Source organism: Phragmites australis, chromosome 2 (genome assembly GCF_958298935.1).
Source record: "Phragmites australis chromosome 2, lpPhrAust1.1, whole genome shotgun sequence".
Taxonomy (NCBI): Eukaryota; Viridiplantae; Streptophyta; class Magnoliopsida; order Poales; family Poaceae; genus Phragmites; species Phragmites australis.
The window spans coordinates 43,732,822-43,746,076 of record NC_084922.1 but is presented as its reverse complement, the minus strand read 5'-3'; the positions used below and the strand labels follow the sequence as shown (position 1 = coordinate 43,746,076).

Below are 13,255 nucleotides of genomic sequence, written 5' to 3'. Positions count from 1 at the left end.
TAGAAAGAAAAAAAAATGGAAAACTTTAGGGTCAAATTTTTTAGAACCTTTAAATACATGAGTAGGGTTATGAGAGGACTTGAACCAGCTATTTAGGAGAGGCAGTGATAGATTTTTAGGAGAGAAGATGAGAGGCTTAATCTTGTAATAGGTTAGAGTTTTGTGAGGGAAAAATTTTGTAATCTATTTAAAATAGGATTGATCTCTTTAAATAATGAAGTTTATGTTTTTGCATATGTTTGAGTTCTCCTTCTTCTATTTTCTTTCTATTGTTTCTCCTGTAAGTTTGTAAGTTTTCGGTGTTTTGTTGTTGATTTTTGTTTTTACTTTTGGTCTGAATTTTTAACACTTTGAGAGTTTATTTTTCTTGATGCTAGAGACATAAAATTCAAATACACATGTATATGTGATGGAGTCTTGAATTCACTTACCTCTAAATCATCATCTTAAAGAGTTTACTTGTCCGATGATCTTGTCTTTGTTTTACCTATCTTCAAAATTACGAGCTTTTGACACAATGACATGTAGAATGTTCTTTAATGAAACTAATTGTTTATATTCTATATGTAGAGTCATATTACTTTGAAACGTTTTATCTTGTTTTGTCTCTCTGAGTATTTTGCTTCCGCTTAAAATTTGAGATACGCTAATGATGAAAATAGGAGAAAGCTATCTATTTCGTAAGAAATTATTGAAACATTTATTCCGTACTTAGTTGTCGGTCTCGATCCTACATAGGATTTGCCACGTAGTTCTGCAGTACATGTCAGATAGCAATATCTTGCTTGTGAGTACATGAATGTTGTTTGCAGTCAAGCATCGAACTTTTGATGCGCATTAAGATATGCACAGTACACATCTGAAAATTCGTGGGCGTGTACTGTCTATCAGGTAGCCTCGCTTCTTTTAATCTTGCAAAAGCAATAGATGTGAAAGCCATTGCATGCCCGAGCTTTTCCGAAAGGAGCTAATGATCTAGAATCTTGTCTGCGATACTTTAACAGGGGCATCTTTACGACCTACCATTGCAACCTCTGAAGTGTGAAGAAGTACCAGGAGAACTTTACCAAGCGTGCTCGCCCTGATATCGAGAAATAACAATCAGGACCCTAAATAACACATTATTTCCATGATTTATGTAGTACTGACATTGGCAATAGCTTGCTTGGTCCTTAAGACTGAACCGTCATGTAGGACCGAATTTCTCTTTCATAACTAATATGGGACTAAGGTGTCTCTCATCCTTTCATCGTTCCTTCATCGTACATACATGGTCTCTCAGTCTATGCCCTACTGACACAAACGATCTATCAAGTATTCACATACTAGTGTTCATCGGGTCAAAAATTGTGACCCAGCCCTGATAAACTATTCCAACATAGCCTCTTAGGCAACTGGTAACTACGAGCTGCTGCCTGTGTTGAGTTTGCTACAAGCTGAAGCTGTCGAAGAAGCAGTGGACGTTCGCATACAACCGCCGTGCCACATGACGAATGGCCATCGCCGAGGCCGCTTTCGCATCCACGCCGGCTCGAAATGCGACACCTGAAACGGCCAAAAGGCGAGAGCTGCCGGTGGGACTGATCGCCGTGGCGAGCCAGTGGAGCTCGCTGTCGGTGTCCGTCTATGTCAGTGAGGGCAACCCGGATGAGTGCGAAAACTGGCAGGAGCAACGGTTGTTAGCAGCACGTGGTCCTTATCGATCCGGGACCAACGTTGATCTGCCCCTGGCCCTGGCTGCCTGCTCGACTGACAGCGAGCTTAACGTCGGTTTGGTTTTCCATTTTCAATCAGCAGACAAAAATATTATGATTAGGATCTTTATTTGCGGTCATGATTAGGATCCTTTTGACCTAATATAAAGTCACGCAAACATTGTCTCCAGACCAAATCGAAACTATTTTCTTTTAAAAAAAGAATTAAAAATTCGAAAAGAATGCGCAAGAGCCGCTTTCGATTTTCAAACAAGCAACCTTTGATTAGGTGTTCCATCATTGCCAATAATTTTTTTTTATCAGGTACTCCAATCTTTGTTTTCGGTTCACCAGATCCTTGAGTTACGCGGCGAGGCCTTGATAAATTCGTAGCCGTGCGACGTTGTGCTTGCCACTAAAGAAATGGGCTCTGGAATAGAATGTTCCAAGCCACAGTTGTTTATACGCCAAGACAACACCAGCCTGTACTGCAGCCTGCAGGGGAGAAGAACCCAACAGTTGACATGCACCGTCGCCGGTCGCCCGGGCATCTCACGAGACGAGAAGTTCGACAGGCCGCGCCGGCGAGGGGTTGGCTGCATTCTCGCCGCACGTCTCGCACGCCGTCCGATCAATCAAAGCCGCGCGAGTCGTCGCAAGTTCAGTGGCGGGAAAATGGGCCGCACGTTGGGCAGGGGAGAGAGAGCAGAGTGAGAGGCCACACCTCCCACTCCCCAGCCAAATCCTTGTCCGTTCAGCTGCTCCGCCGAATGGGACCTCTCGTTTCTTGCGCGACTTTTTCTCTGTCAGGTACGGAACTTGCCGAAACCATAAGAAAATTGCAGGTGCATTCCTGTTGATGTTCCCTGTATGCTTCGGCAAAAGAAACGAGATTATTATACTTCACACACGGATTAGTAATGCTTTTTCGGATGCTTAAGCACATGGCTGGATCTGTCTCTCTTTTTTTGAAGGAATGGCTGGATCTCATTCAGACGGTTGTTTACCTGTTTCTCTACCTAAAGACTAAAGGAAGCATTTATTCAGCACATCTATGTCTACTATGGTACTACTGCGAAAGGGGGCGATCGGTAGGAGAACCCCAGCTGCTCAATATATTGATTGATATCCATTTTATTTTATTTTTTGACGGAAATTGATATCCATTTTAATTCAGTACCAAATAGCGCTCCTGCAGCTTCCCTCTACCAAAAAGAAAAGATAAGAGGATCGAGTCATGTCGTTGGTAGCTTATTGTTTTCAGAGATTAACAAGCCCTGGTCTTTGAGATGGCCCTGAGATTGTACTGTGCTCTGTGCACGTCAATATCAGACAGCTATGAGCATCTTACTTTAGAGATTGCAAGAACAAATGGGTAAATGCAAAGCTTATGTAGGGAGCAGTACATGTAGATGGTTAGTGCATCTTAATCAAACAGAAATTGTGATATGTGTAGGGTGTGGTTGGTTGCTTGGTGGGGTTTTGTTAGGATTCATGAAGTGGGCACTTCCCTGCTTGCACATCAGCAAGTTGGGACTACATCAACCGTTAGAAGGGGGGAAATTACATGGTGCATCATAAATGTATAATGCAATAGAGTTCCTTTTTATTTATTTAGTGATTTAGGCGTACTTTTTTGGTCAAGTCAAGCCGGAACAGATTAATTTTATAAGCTTTTCTGGCATTGCAAGCATGAACTATCTCTTTGGTCAAGGTTACAGTTCATTCCTGTCTGTAAACCGTGTTGGTTTCAGTTTTCCAAGGATATGGTTGTAAGAAAGCTGTATCCAATCAAGGTCCTGGAATTCGTAATGGAATCTCTGATCTTTTGAAACTTGCAGGTTTTGATTCCTAGTTTAAAATTGTCACATTACTACCACTACTACAGAAAACATAATCCATTCAGTTCCAAAATGGTTCGGTTTTCAAAAACCAACTTAGATACTCTTATTCCAGTCGGTTCATAAGCTCTATCAGTTGGATAAAAACCAATTGTAATATGGTATTATTTCTATCGGTTCATAGCTAAAATTGAATAAAATAATAACGTTATTATTCCAATCAGTTTGTGCCTATTATTCCAGTCGGTTCATGCCTAAAACCTTATTTTGCTAATAAAACATCAATAATAACATTTTTATTATTAATAATTAAAAAACATTTTAAATAATATGATAAAAATATTTTCACAATGAATAATTAGTATGCATATGGTCTGTAACACATGGAATTCCAATAAATATATAAGGGGAAATGGTCAAAAGGAACATTTATCCTATTATATTAATAAAAAGTTGGATGGAAAAAACGTTTATAAGAAAATTGTAGCCCTCTACGATATGATTTGTCATTAGTATCCCATGCATTTTCCTCAATCCCGTGACTTTGGTAAATCAGCACTATATGCACGTAGCTAATCATTTAAGAAAGGGATTTGCAAACTCTTTTACTCTGCAGTAAATCATCTGAAAACCTCAAGGTTATCACTTACCGTTTCAAGTAAAGAAACAACATTAATTGGGTAAGTAGCCCGTCCACATTTGGGCACTGTTAAGAGCACTTGTAAGCATAAACCTAGCTATTGCTTCTTGTCTCTTCCATCAGCATCTCTCGCTCACATAGACAGCTCTTACCTACGTAGCCAGCTATAAGATTAGCCTAACTGATGCTTTTATTATAGCGACACTTGTAAGCATTAGGATCACACCCATCAGGTAGGCATCGCTATCACCATCCATCACGCGACTTGTCCACTTGTTCCGAGTCTCGATCAGCAAGGCTCAGTATATGCGTGGAATTAGCACCTGGGTTAGAGATTCTTCGTCTCTTTGCCGTTGGGCGAAACACCATTTGGTTGCTAGATAGACACTTAGGGATATAAGTTTTGTAATTTTTTTGGTTGATTGGATCTACTAAACCTTAAAAAAATTAAACTAAACTGCAATTAAGGTTTAGAGACTCTCACAGGTGCAACGGTTGCGAGGGCACGGTTTAACCCAACCGGTCTGGGTCCGAGGTTCCTCATCTACTTTAGGGAAAAGCCGGAGGGGCATCTTCCCCCAAGGTATAATCCTTCTCACGTCATCGTGTGCCAATTCCTGCAAAAGTTGATGGTTCCTCTTGGCATAAAAAAAAGTGAGGCTGGTGCGGTACCGGTTTGATGAGACCTCGCCCCTACCAAATGATGTAAACGTAGTGATGATTTTGATCCGTTTGTTAGGAAAAGAAGCTTCGATTAAGACTTCGATTCAATCTCTTTCCTCCTTTTTTATTAAAAAAGGAGAAAAGCTTCGATTTGAGATTGTTGCGATGCAGCGAGGCATGACACAGGTTTGATTGAACTGGATATGCATGCACATCATTTAAAGTTTAGTACTAAATGAAATCCAAAGTGGCGCATAGTCGGCTCTCACCCGACCCGGGTTCTAATCCCAGCAGTGGAATCTTTTTTTTATCTCTCGCCTTGTTATCTTTTTTCTTTCTAACTCCTCCTCTGTTCCGTGTTTTCCGAATCGCTATTCGCTTCCTGCTACTTCCTAAAAAAAAATCGGAGAGCAATGTATATGCATTCCATCACGAAACGCACTGTGCCACAAACGGCTACATGACATGACTGAGCAGTGAGCACTTGCTTTGCCACTTGAATCATGACTGCAACCGGCAGTACCGATAAGATTTGCTAAAAGCCAGAACCTGAACGTTCCCGTCTCTCCTGAAGTCATGGCTTCGGCCTTCGGACGATATGAGCAGGCTCGCCTCCCCGGTGGCAACTCCCTCTCCCATCATCCCCTGTGCTCCGATCGACCTGCTCGGCCAGTGGCGGGGAAACGCGCGACGCCGGCCTCGTCCCTCGCGAACGCCATCCCGCGGGCATGCAACGTGCTGGACTGGGACGGTAAGTCTGGTGTCAGGAAGAGCCCCCGCCTCCACCCCCACCTGAGCAACCTTGCATGAAACGAAAACACAAGCACAGGCGTTCGTCTCCAGTTTCTGCATCTGCACGTACTCGTTACGGCTGCGTTCAAAGCCCCGTAACGAGTACATGGCGCGCACCCGATCGCCAAGGCTGCAATGTTTCCCCATCGTACGTGTCAGTTGTCACGATGCTCCCAGTTGCCCGTACGATGTCCAGCAGGCCGAGAGGCCCATTATGGAAGTGAAAACCATCTCAACCGGGCCCAAACATGTTTTGCTCGTTCCAAAAGAAAAACGGGAGCAAGCCCCCATCCCAAAATGCTGCACCGAATCGGTGGGCTAGGCGGCGCTGCCATGGATTCGTGCTGCGCTGTGCGCGACTGCAGCATCGTGAGCCTGTGTGGTGGGGGGGGGGGGGGGGAGGTCGTCCAGCTATGGACTATGTAGTATCTTTATCAAATATATATTACGTATCACTGGTTAGCATCCTCCGTTGTAGTCTAGCTGGTTAGGATACTTGGCTCTCACCCGAGAGACCCGGGTTCGAGTCCCGGCAACGGAATTTTTTTATTGTGCAAAACGGCACGCTATTTTTCTGCCTTCTACTAACTCACTAGTCACCACTGCGAAGGCCAGGATGTGCAACGCTCCATCGCTTCCGATACGTGAAGCCAACGCATCCAACGGTACGTCGGCTAGCTGCTGGTCTTCGGCGAGCGGAGAAATGCGCTATGCTGCAATGCAGTGTCTGCTTGTTTGACTGTGACGAGACGCATGCGAGTTGTGGCTGGCAGCTTTTGCTAGTACCGTACCTGTGATATCCGATAGGGGAGACGCTCGCAGCCAAGCGTATGTTTGGTTCCGGTACCTGGCCTGATGGGATCGACCCGCTCTCGCCGGGTGTTCGGTTCACCATTAGATTGCATGGCAAAAAGCTGGATGAGCCTATCCGGGGGAAAAAACCCACATGAGGCTGCTCGTGTTCTATATTTATATTTTTTTTATTTAAATATCGATTTTATTTAAAGAATAAAAATGGTATAAAAATTCTAAACATTTTAATAAGTAAATTAAAGTTTACTAGCAATCCGTTTTAATTGATTTGATTCCAAAAGCCTAAACTGATATTTAATTAAAGTTCTTTAAAAACCTATTTTTATAACTTAGCAGTTTTTAGTGTCTCAAATAAATTTTTAAAAATCTATACAAATTCACTAATATTCTTCTCATATAATGTACTAATTTATAAAAATATTTTCAATCTAAGTTATTTGGTGAAAAAATAAGTTTCTTTGTAATGCTCTATTTATATGTATTTTTATCATTTTATGTGATATTCCCTTTTTAATTTAATTTGAATTCAAACAAATTTAAACATACACAAATTACTCTAAATGCTTATGAAATACATATAAACAGAAAACTGATTCATCCTACCCATCTAACTAAACAGAAAACTAACTCACCATATCTAACTAATCTCACCATCCAAATAGAAAAACTGTTACGTCACATCAATCCAACTAAATAAAAAATTAACTCATCTCATCCTATCAAACCTCTCTCTTCAACCAAACACATTATGAGTGTGGATTACTCGCAACCATGCACTCTGTATACGTAACATGTTTGTCTACTACGTACAAAAACTACACGATCCGTAAAAGTGCCCTCCTACTTAGATCCCCTCCCCAGCAAAACTAGCATTCAAAACCATGCAATGTGTTGCAAATGTCAGCACATTTACCAATATCAGATCAAAAGCTTTCATGCATATAACAAAACCACTTGCAAAGTAATTCAAGCATTCATCGATTCATAGTACTACGAGACATACTACTCCTACTAGTTGCTTCCAGTCAGTACGTAGTTCTATTTCTACCACAACGCACTGAATGAGAGATATTACCATGCCAGATATGCTAACTCCGCAACAGCAAACAGCACAGCACCGTAACGCAGAGCTCAGTTGAACACCTCGAGCGCGTCGTACTTCGGGCCGGAGATGGCATCGGCCATGACTGCTGCCGGCGTGAGCGCGCCATTGGCCTCCAGGAAGAGCCTGACCAGGTTCTTGGAGTAGCCGCTCACCAGCGCCGCGCCCTCCTGCGCCACCACCACCGGCATCGATGCCTTGGACGTGCCCACGTTCCAGAACACCACCTCCGGCACCGTGAAGCCCTCCGCGCTGAACCTGCTGCGGATGGCCTCGTACTCCGTCTCCCACGCCGCCACGGAGCCGGCCCACCCGTCGAAATCCATGTCGCTCAGCACGAACACCCTCCTCACCATCATTTCCTTGCGCAGCCTGCCCGCCAGCGCCGTGCTCAGGATCTTGCTGAACACGCCCTGCAGGTTCGCGCCCTTCTTGCGCGCCTTCATGGCTGCCACCAGCGTACCTTGTGCTGCTGGTGCGTCTCGTCGAAGGTGATCACCCTTCCCTTCCACGGCTCCTGGCTAGAGCTGAGCCCCAATGTTCCCGGGAGTACCAAATATATACACACACTCTGTTGTACAAGCGATCCTAGATCACACATGCCACCCCAAGGAAAGTTAATCTGGGGTTTCAATCTCGGCCGTCAACGCACTAGGTCGTTTGCATGTACGGGCGCAAAATCAATGGAAGCTACGACTACGAGGGTCCACCTCCGCTCTCCGCGTGCTGTACTCCAACAGGCCTTAAAACGTAGGCGACACCGACCAGCCCACCGCACGGAGGAACTTGGGCGGCTCTTTTTTCCGTGCGGCCCATGCGCAGTGAGTCGTTCCATGTGCAACGAACAACAAAAAAAAGTATGTACTTCTGTTCTCATCCTAGCGTGTATGTGCATGTGGTATGAATGTAGGGTACGAACCCTCTAAAAAAAAATCCACTGAACAGGCCGTACCGAAAATTGCAAAGGCTCTTAAGGCTGCAACTCTGAGTGTATACAATACAATTATCTTATTATTCTTTTTTTTTATTGATCTCCTCTCCAATCTTTAATAGGAGCACCTTGGCTCTAATATATAAATACAATTATCTTATTCTTCTTCTTTTTTTATTGATCTCTTCTCCCATCTTCTATCTCTACCTCAAATGTTAAGTTTGTAAGTTAAAATAAAGTTATTTAAGTTTTTGTTTTTAGTCTAAAATAGAAATAATATTGCTTACCTAAATACTCTCAGTGTATCTACAACTCTTGCTTCATAAATTTCTAGAGTTAGGAATATCCAGCTTCAAGAGTTCTTAGAGCTGAAGCTCTGCTAAACAGCTAGAACAGTTTTACGATTCCTTTTTATGTTACTAGTTTATTTTGTTTGTTCGCTCATATAGTACCAAATCGGTTGGGAAGGAATGAAAACTACCGCTCACTTAGTGTCAAGGTTAGGAGCGGCTGAGGGATAACGACCACGAGGCCATAAGTCCTAACTCGGTTTGAGCGCTGGTCATCACCGAAGGGCTTATCGTGCTAAGGGTTATTCTGGACACCGCGAACCTAGCTAGCGAGCAGTGTGGAAAGCCACGGTTACCCTAGAAGTAACGACCAATCTAAGCCTACTCACCACTTGAACGAAGGAAATATTTATATAAATTCAGGTCCTTATATTATAAAATGATCGCCCATGTAATGCCCGAGGTTGGTTCTGATTATCTATTTAGTGTCCCCAAGATCCGAAGATGCTTGACAGCGGTTCGAACTAGACGGTCCAAAGGAGGGAGCGAGTTGCAAAAACAAATGTGTCAGCAAGATCATGGAGCTCCTTCGTAGTCTTTCGGGCACCGATGAAGCCTTCAGAGATGGCCAAAATAAGGTCGATGTCGAGGAAATGCTCACTGACGCACGCAAGGGCAAGAAAGGCGTCATAGACTCCGACCTAAAAAAGGTGGTCGCCAAAGGTCTCGCGAAGCCTCTGCTTGAGTACACCCGCCTCCTCAGAGGCCACCAAGAGTCAGTCGATATGACCAGTCACGGTGTCCCTAGGAGTGGGGTGAACTTGAACGTCGATAAATCGAAGTAGTGAGTCGAAGGGTGTGAATGCCCGACTAAGGCAATCGTAGAAATACGCCTATCGCTGGTCGTTTTCACTCATCATATGCTCTAAGTCCCTCTTCACCGCTAGCAGTTCCTCCCGACAAGCTGGTCGAAAAAACATGCCAAAAAGCACGCAGTAGTCAGCTAGTCGGGTCTCACTCGGCTAGCCTAAGAGGCTAAGACTACATGTGGCTTAGTCTGGGTAACACTGACGCACCTCGAAGATCACTCTGCAAGTTCTCTCGCTCGACAGCGAACCCGAGTTCACATTCAGCCACTCTTCCTAACTACATTGGTCGTTAGTGTCGTCGATGGATGTGGTCGGGGGCTCAGAGCGAGCAGGATGATCAGTTAATTCAGGGACTCTACGACCACAGTATCAACATAATCCCATCAAAGAAATGAAAAACTTCATTCAAATACGATACAAGCCCAAGTTACAGTATGATATTTATCCTTCGGTGGTCTCCACCCAAAAGAGAGACCCTACATGCTCCACCGCCTCTTGGCACTTCGCCTACAGTCTCACCTCGGCAGACCGGCGGTCACGACCCCCTCCTGGATGACTTTGAGGTTAAAATTGGAGTCGTGACAACGCTAACATTGGAGAATGTACCCCGCCACGGCTTTCGTTGCCTTCACCACGTCCTCTGCTACCCTCGTCGCCAGGATGCCTGGGAGCTTGGTGAAATTCTTCGCCAGGACACCAATGACATAGGCCTAGCACTGTGCAGTATCTTCCTTCAGCTCGGTGGCTTCTAGCCCGACGTTCCTTAGCCTCCCCTCGCATTGCCATGAAGGCATCATGAAGAAAGCCACATGCCATTCGCTCATCCTGCATCAGCTTCGAATGTCGAGCGATGAGCGCGGCCTTCTCTTGCTAAAATGTGGCCTTCTCCTGTTGAAGCGCAGTGTTCTCCCGCTAGAGCACCCGCCTCGCCTCCTTTTTCTTCGACCACCAGCCTCTCTAGTTTGGCGCACTTGCAGTCTGTCACCTCCCTCTCAACGATCAGTTTGTTGATGGAGGTGGGGAGGCTGGTGACCAGGGAAAATAGGTCGGAGGCAAAAGCAAACTCCACGGTAGGCTCTGCAGGTATGGGGGTCACAACTAGTGCTTCTGGCGTCGGGGCCACTGCTGGCTCGAGGGCTAGAGTATCCAGCCGAGGCACCGGAGGAGGAGTTGCGACCAGGGTAGAGGACTTGCAATGACAACAAATGGCGAAGTCAAGAAAGAACTCAAAGTATCTACGTCTAACCGGAGGACTTACCGTGTGGTCAGGATGGTGAGCACAACTCTCATCCTCAAGAAGCCACTGAGTTGACCTGGTGAGGAGGTCATATCTGCCATCGAGCCGCGGTCGGTTGGTGTCACACAGGCATGCTTGGACACTTCTGCGGAAGCCGAATCCTCTATCGATCTCTTCTCCTCTTATGTGGAGGCATGGTGAGCAGCGATCTTGTCACCCCCAATTGGATCAGGACGAGGCTAGTCGCTCCCTTGCGAGCCGGCACCACTCGCAGGGTCTCTGCCCTGGGTCAATAATCGACTGTGAGTAGTCCGATCGCCCCTGGCTGCTTTAGGGCGAGGTTGGTCGCTCCTCTGCTAACCGACACTGCTCGCAAGGCCTCCACCCGTGGTTGGTGTTTGGCCCGGGGCAGCCTAGTCGTCGCTGCGACCAGACGAGTCCGAGGCGCAACCAGATAGGCTAGGATTGGGTGTGGCCATGCTCTGTTGAGGTGGAGGTCATTGCGAATTCCTCTCCTTGAGGTAGCCTAACCGGATACCTCCAGGACCTCATCAATAATTGGGCCTAGAACGATGACCTTAGGGAGACCCTGGAATGGCGCCAATCTTGAAAATCTAACTCATGAAAAGGCTCGGGGGCCAGAATTTTGGAAATGCCAGACTTACCCTTTTTGAGTCGTGCTCTCTCAAATGGGGTGAGATCACATAGCGGGGGTGCACTGACCGGAGGACCATCTTTCCTCGGGGCAACTGATATCAGGCTTCGGACTCACGAGTCGATGGTATCGCCATTAAGATCTGGACAAATTAGGAGATGTCAGAAGTCGCACGCCTATCTAAAAGAAGCGACACCAAGGAAATGACATCGGGGTTACCTGTGAAGCTTTCCTGTCGTTCTCCCCGGAGTACTGAAACGTGGGTGCGCTCACCTCTGCAGGGGGCACAATCGACGCTTTGATGAAGTCATGGACGACATCCGACCCCGTCAGCCCGGCCTCTCAGAGCTTGCCAACTAGCTTAGCCAGGGTCAATAGCTGCCAGGTTTGTAGTGGGCAAACTCTCCCAGTTGTCCGTGACTTGCGCCGGCGCGCTCGGCACTCGGAGGTTGTCCAAGGTGTGGTCCGCTGCAAGGTATTACCACTCCTCCCTCCAGTCTGATCGTGACGACTTGAGGCCCACCTCAATGTAGGAGTCTGCAGATCCTTCACAGAAGCGGAACCCGTAGCTTTTGGTGGCCGACCCGATCACCGACTGGCAAGTGTAGAGAAAAACAAAAGAGGTCGAGGCACGGCTCGACCCCGACGAAATTCTTACACAAGTGAGCGAATATGCTCATCATAAGAATGGAGTTAGGGTGGAGGTGACAAATATCATAGAAGGAGATGATGGTGGTGAAGAACTCGGAGAAGAGCGGTATGAGGCCAACCAAGAAGAACACGACAAACATGATGATTTCCCCCATGCGGGGAGCAGGCGCGCTCTCCCCAGAGCGGTACCTCGAGCTCAGGCGGCGAGTGAGCAGGCTGGCGTCGTGCATCCGTCGCAACCGTGACACGTCATACTTGGACTCGGGAAAGGGGGCTTGCTGCCTGTGCGCGTCATCAGACGACACTGGAAAATGCTGCGAGGGCAAGAACAGAGATGGAGACGAAGGGCTAGGAGCATGAAAGCTTGGAGGCTAAGGGGGACGATGAAAGGATTCATGGTGAACCATTGACGCTCTAATTTAAAGGACCGTCGTGGCATCTCAATCGTCGTGGGGTCCAATCCGCTCAAAATTCGGAAGGCTGCACGTGGGGAACCAAAATTCGCTTAGGTCCGACGACAATTAATATTTCTCTCTCCCACGTTCTCTCTCTCTCTGGATATTTAACTTCCCATCAGGATGCAATTTACTGAGTCGACCATGAAAGCGGGCTGCGTCAACAACCACTCCCTAAGGCGAATATGTGTTGATCTCGGATCCAAGTGGTGCGACCAGGCTCGACCATGATCACTTGTCATTCAGCAACCATGGTCGACTACGGCAAACCACTCAGTCTGTCCCATCCGCGATGAAGCTTAGAGGCTACTATCGATGTAGTAGATAAGGAGGCACCCTACAAGGCTGGCTTCACACTGTCAAATGTCAGTCGACAGTAGATATTATTAAGACCAAGGACTCATCCCGCGACCAAGTCAGGGCTCGTGCGACCAGCCCCTAGTCGCAAATCGAAACCCTGCGACCAGCAAGGGGCAGGTCGCAGGGCAGGTATTCATCTAACCTATCAAGACATATTCATGTCATATATTCGAGTGTTTTCCGTCCTCATGCACTCTATTTTGACGAGCGAGGTCGTGGGTAGGCGTGGTGGAGAAGTGACCCATATGCTATGGGATAGCCT

General features: G+C 46.3%; 1 non-coding gene across 1 annotated transcript; it reads left to right on the top strand.

The window, feature by feature from the left end:
- The first annotated feature begins 6,098 nt into the window (after positions 1 to 6,098).
- Positions 6,099 to 6,171, top strand: TRNAE-CUC (transfer RNA glutamic acid (anticodon CUC)). Its single transcript has one exon. It is a non-coding gene; the product is annotated as a tRNA-Glu (tRNA).
- The last annotated feature ends 7,084 nt before the right edge of the window (positions 6,172 to 13,255 follow it).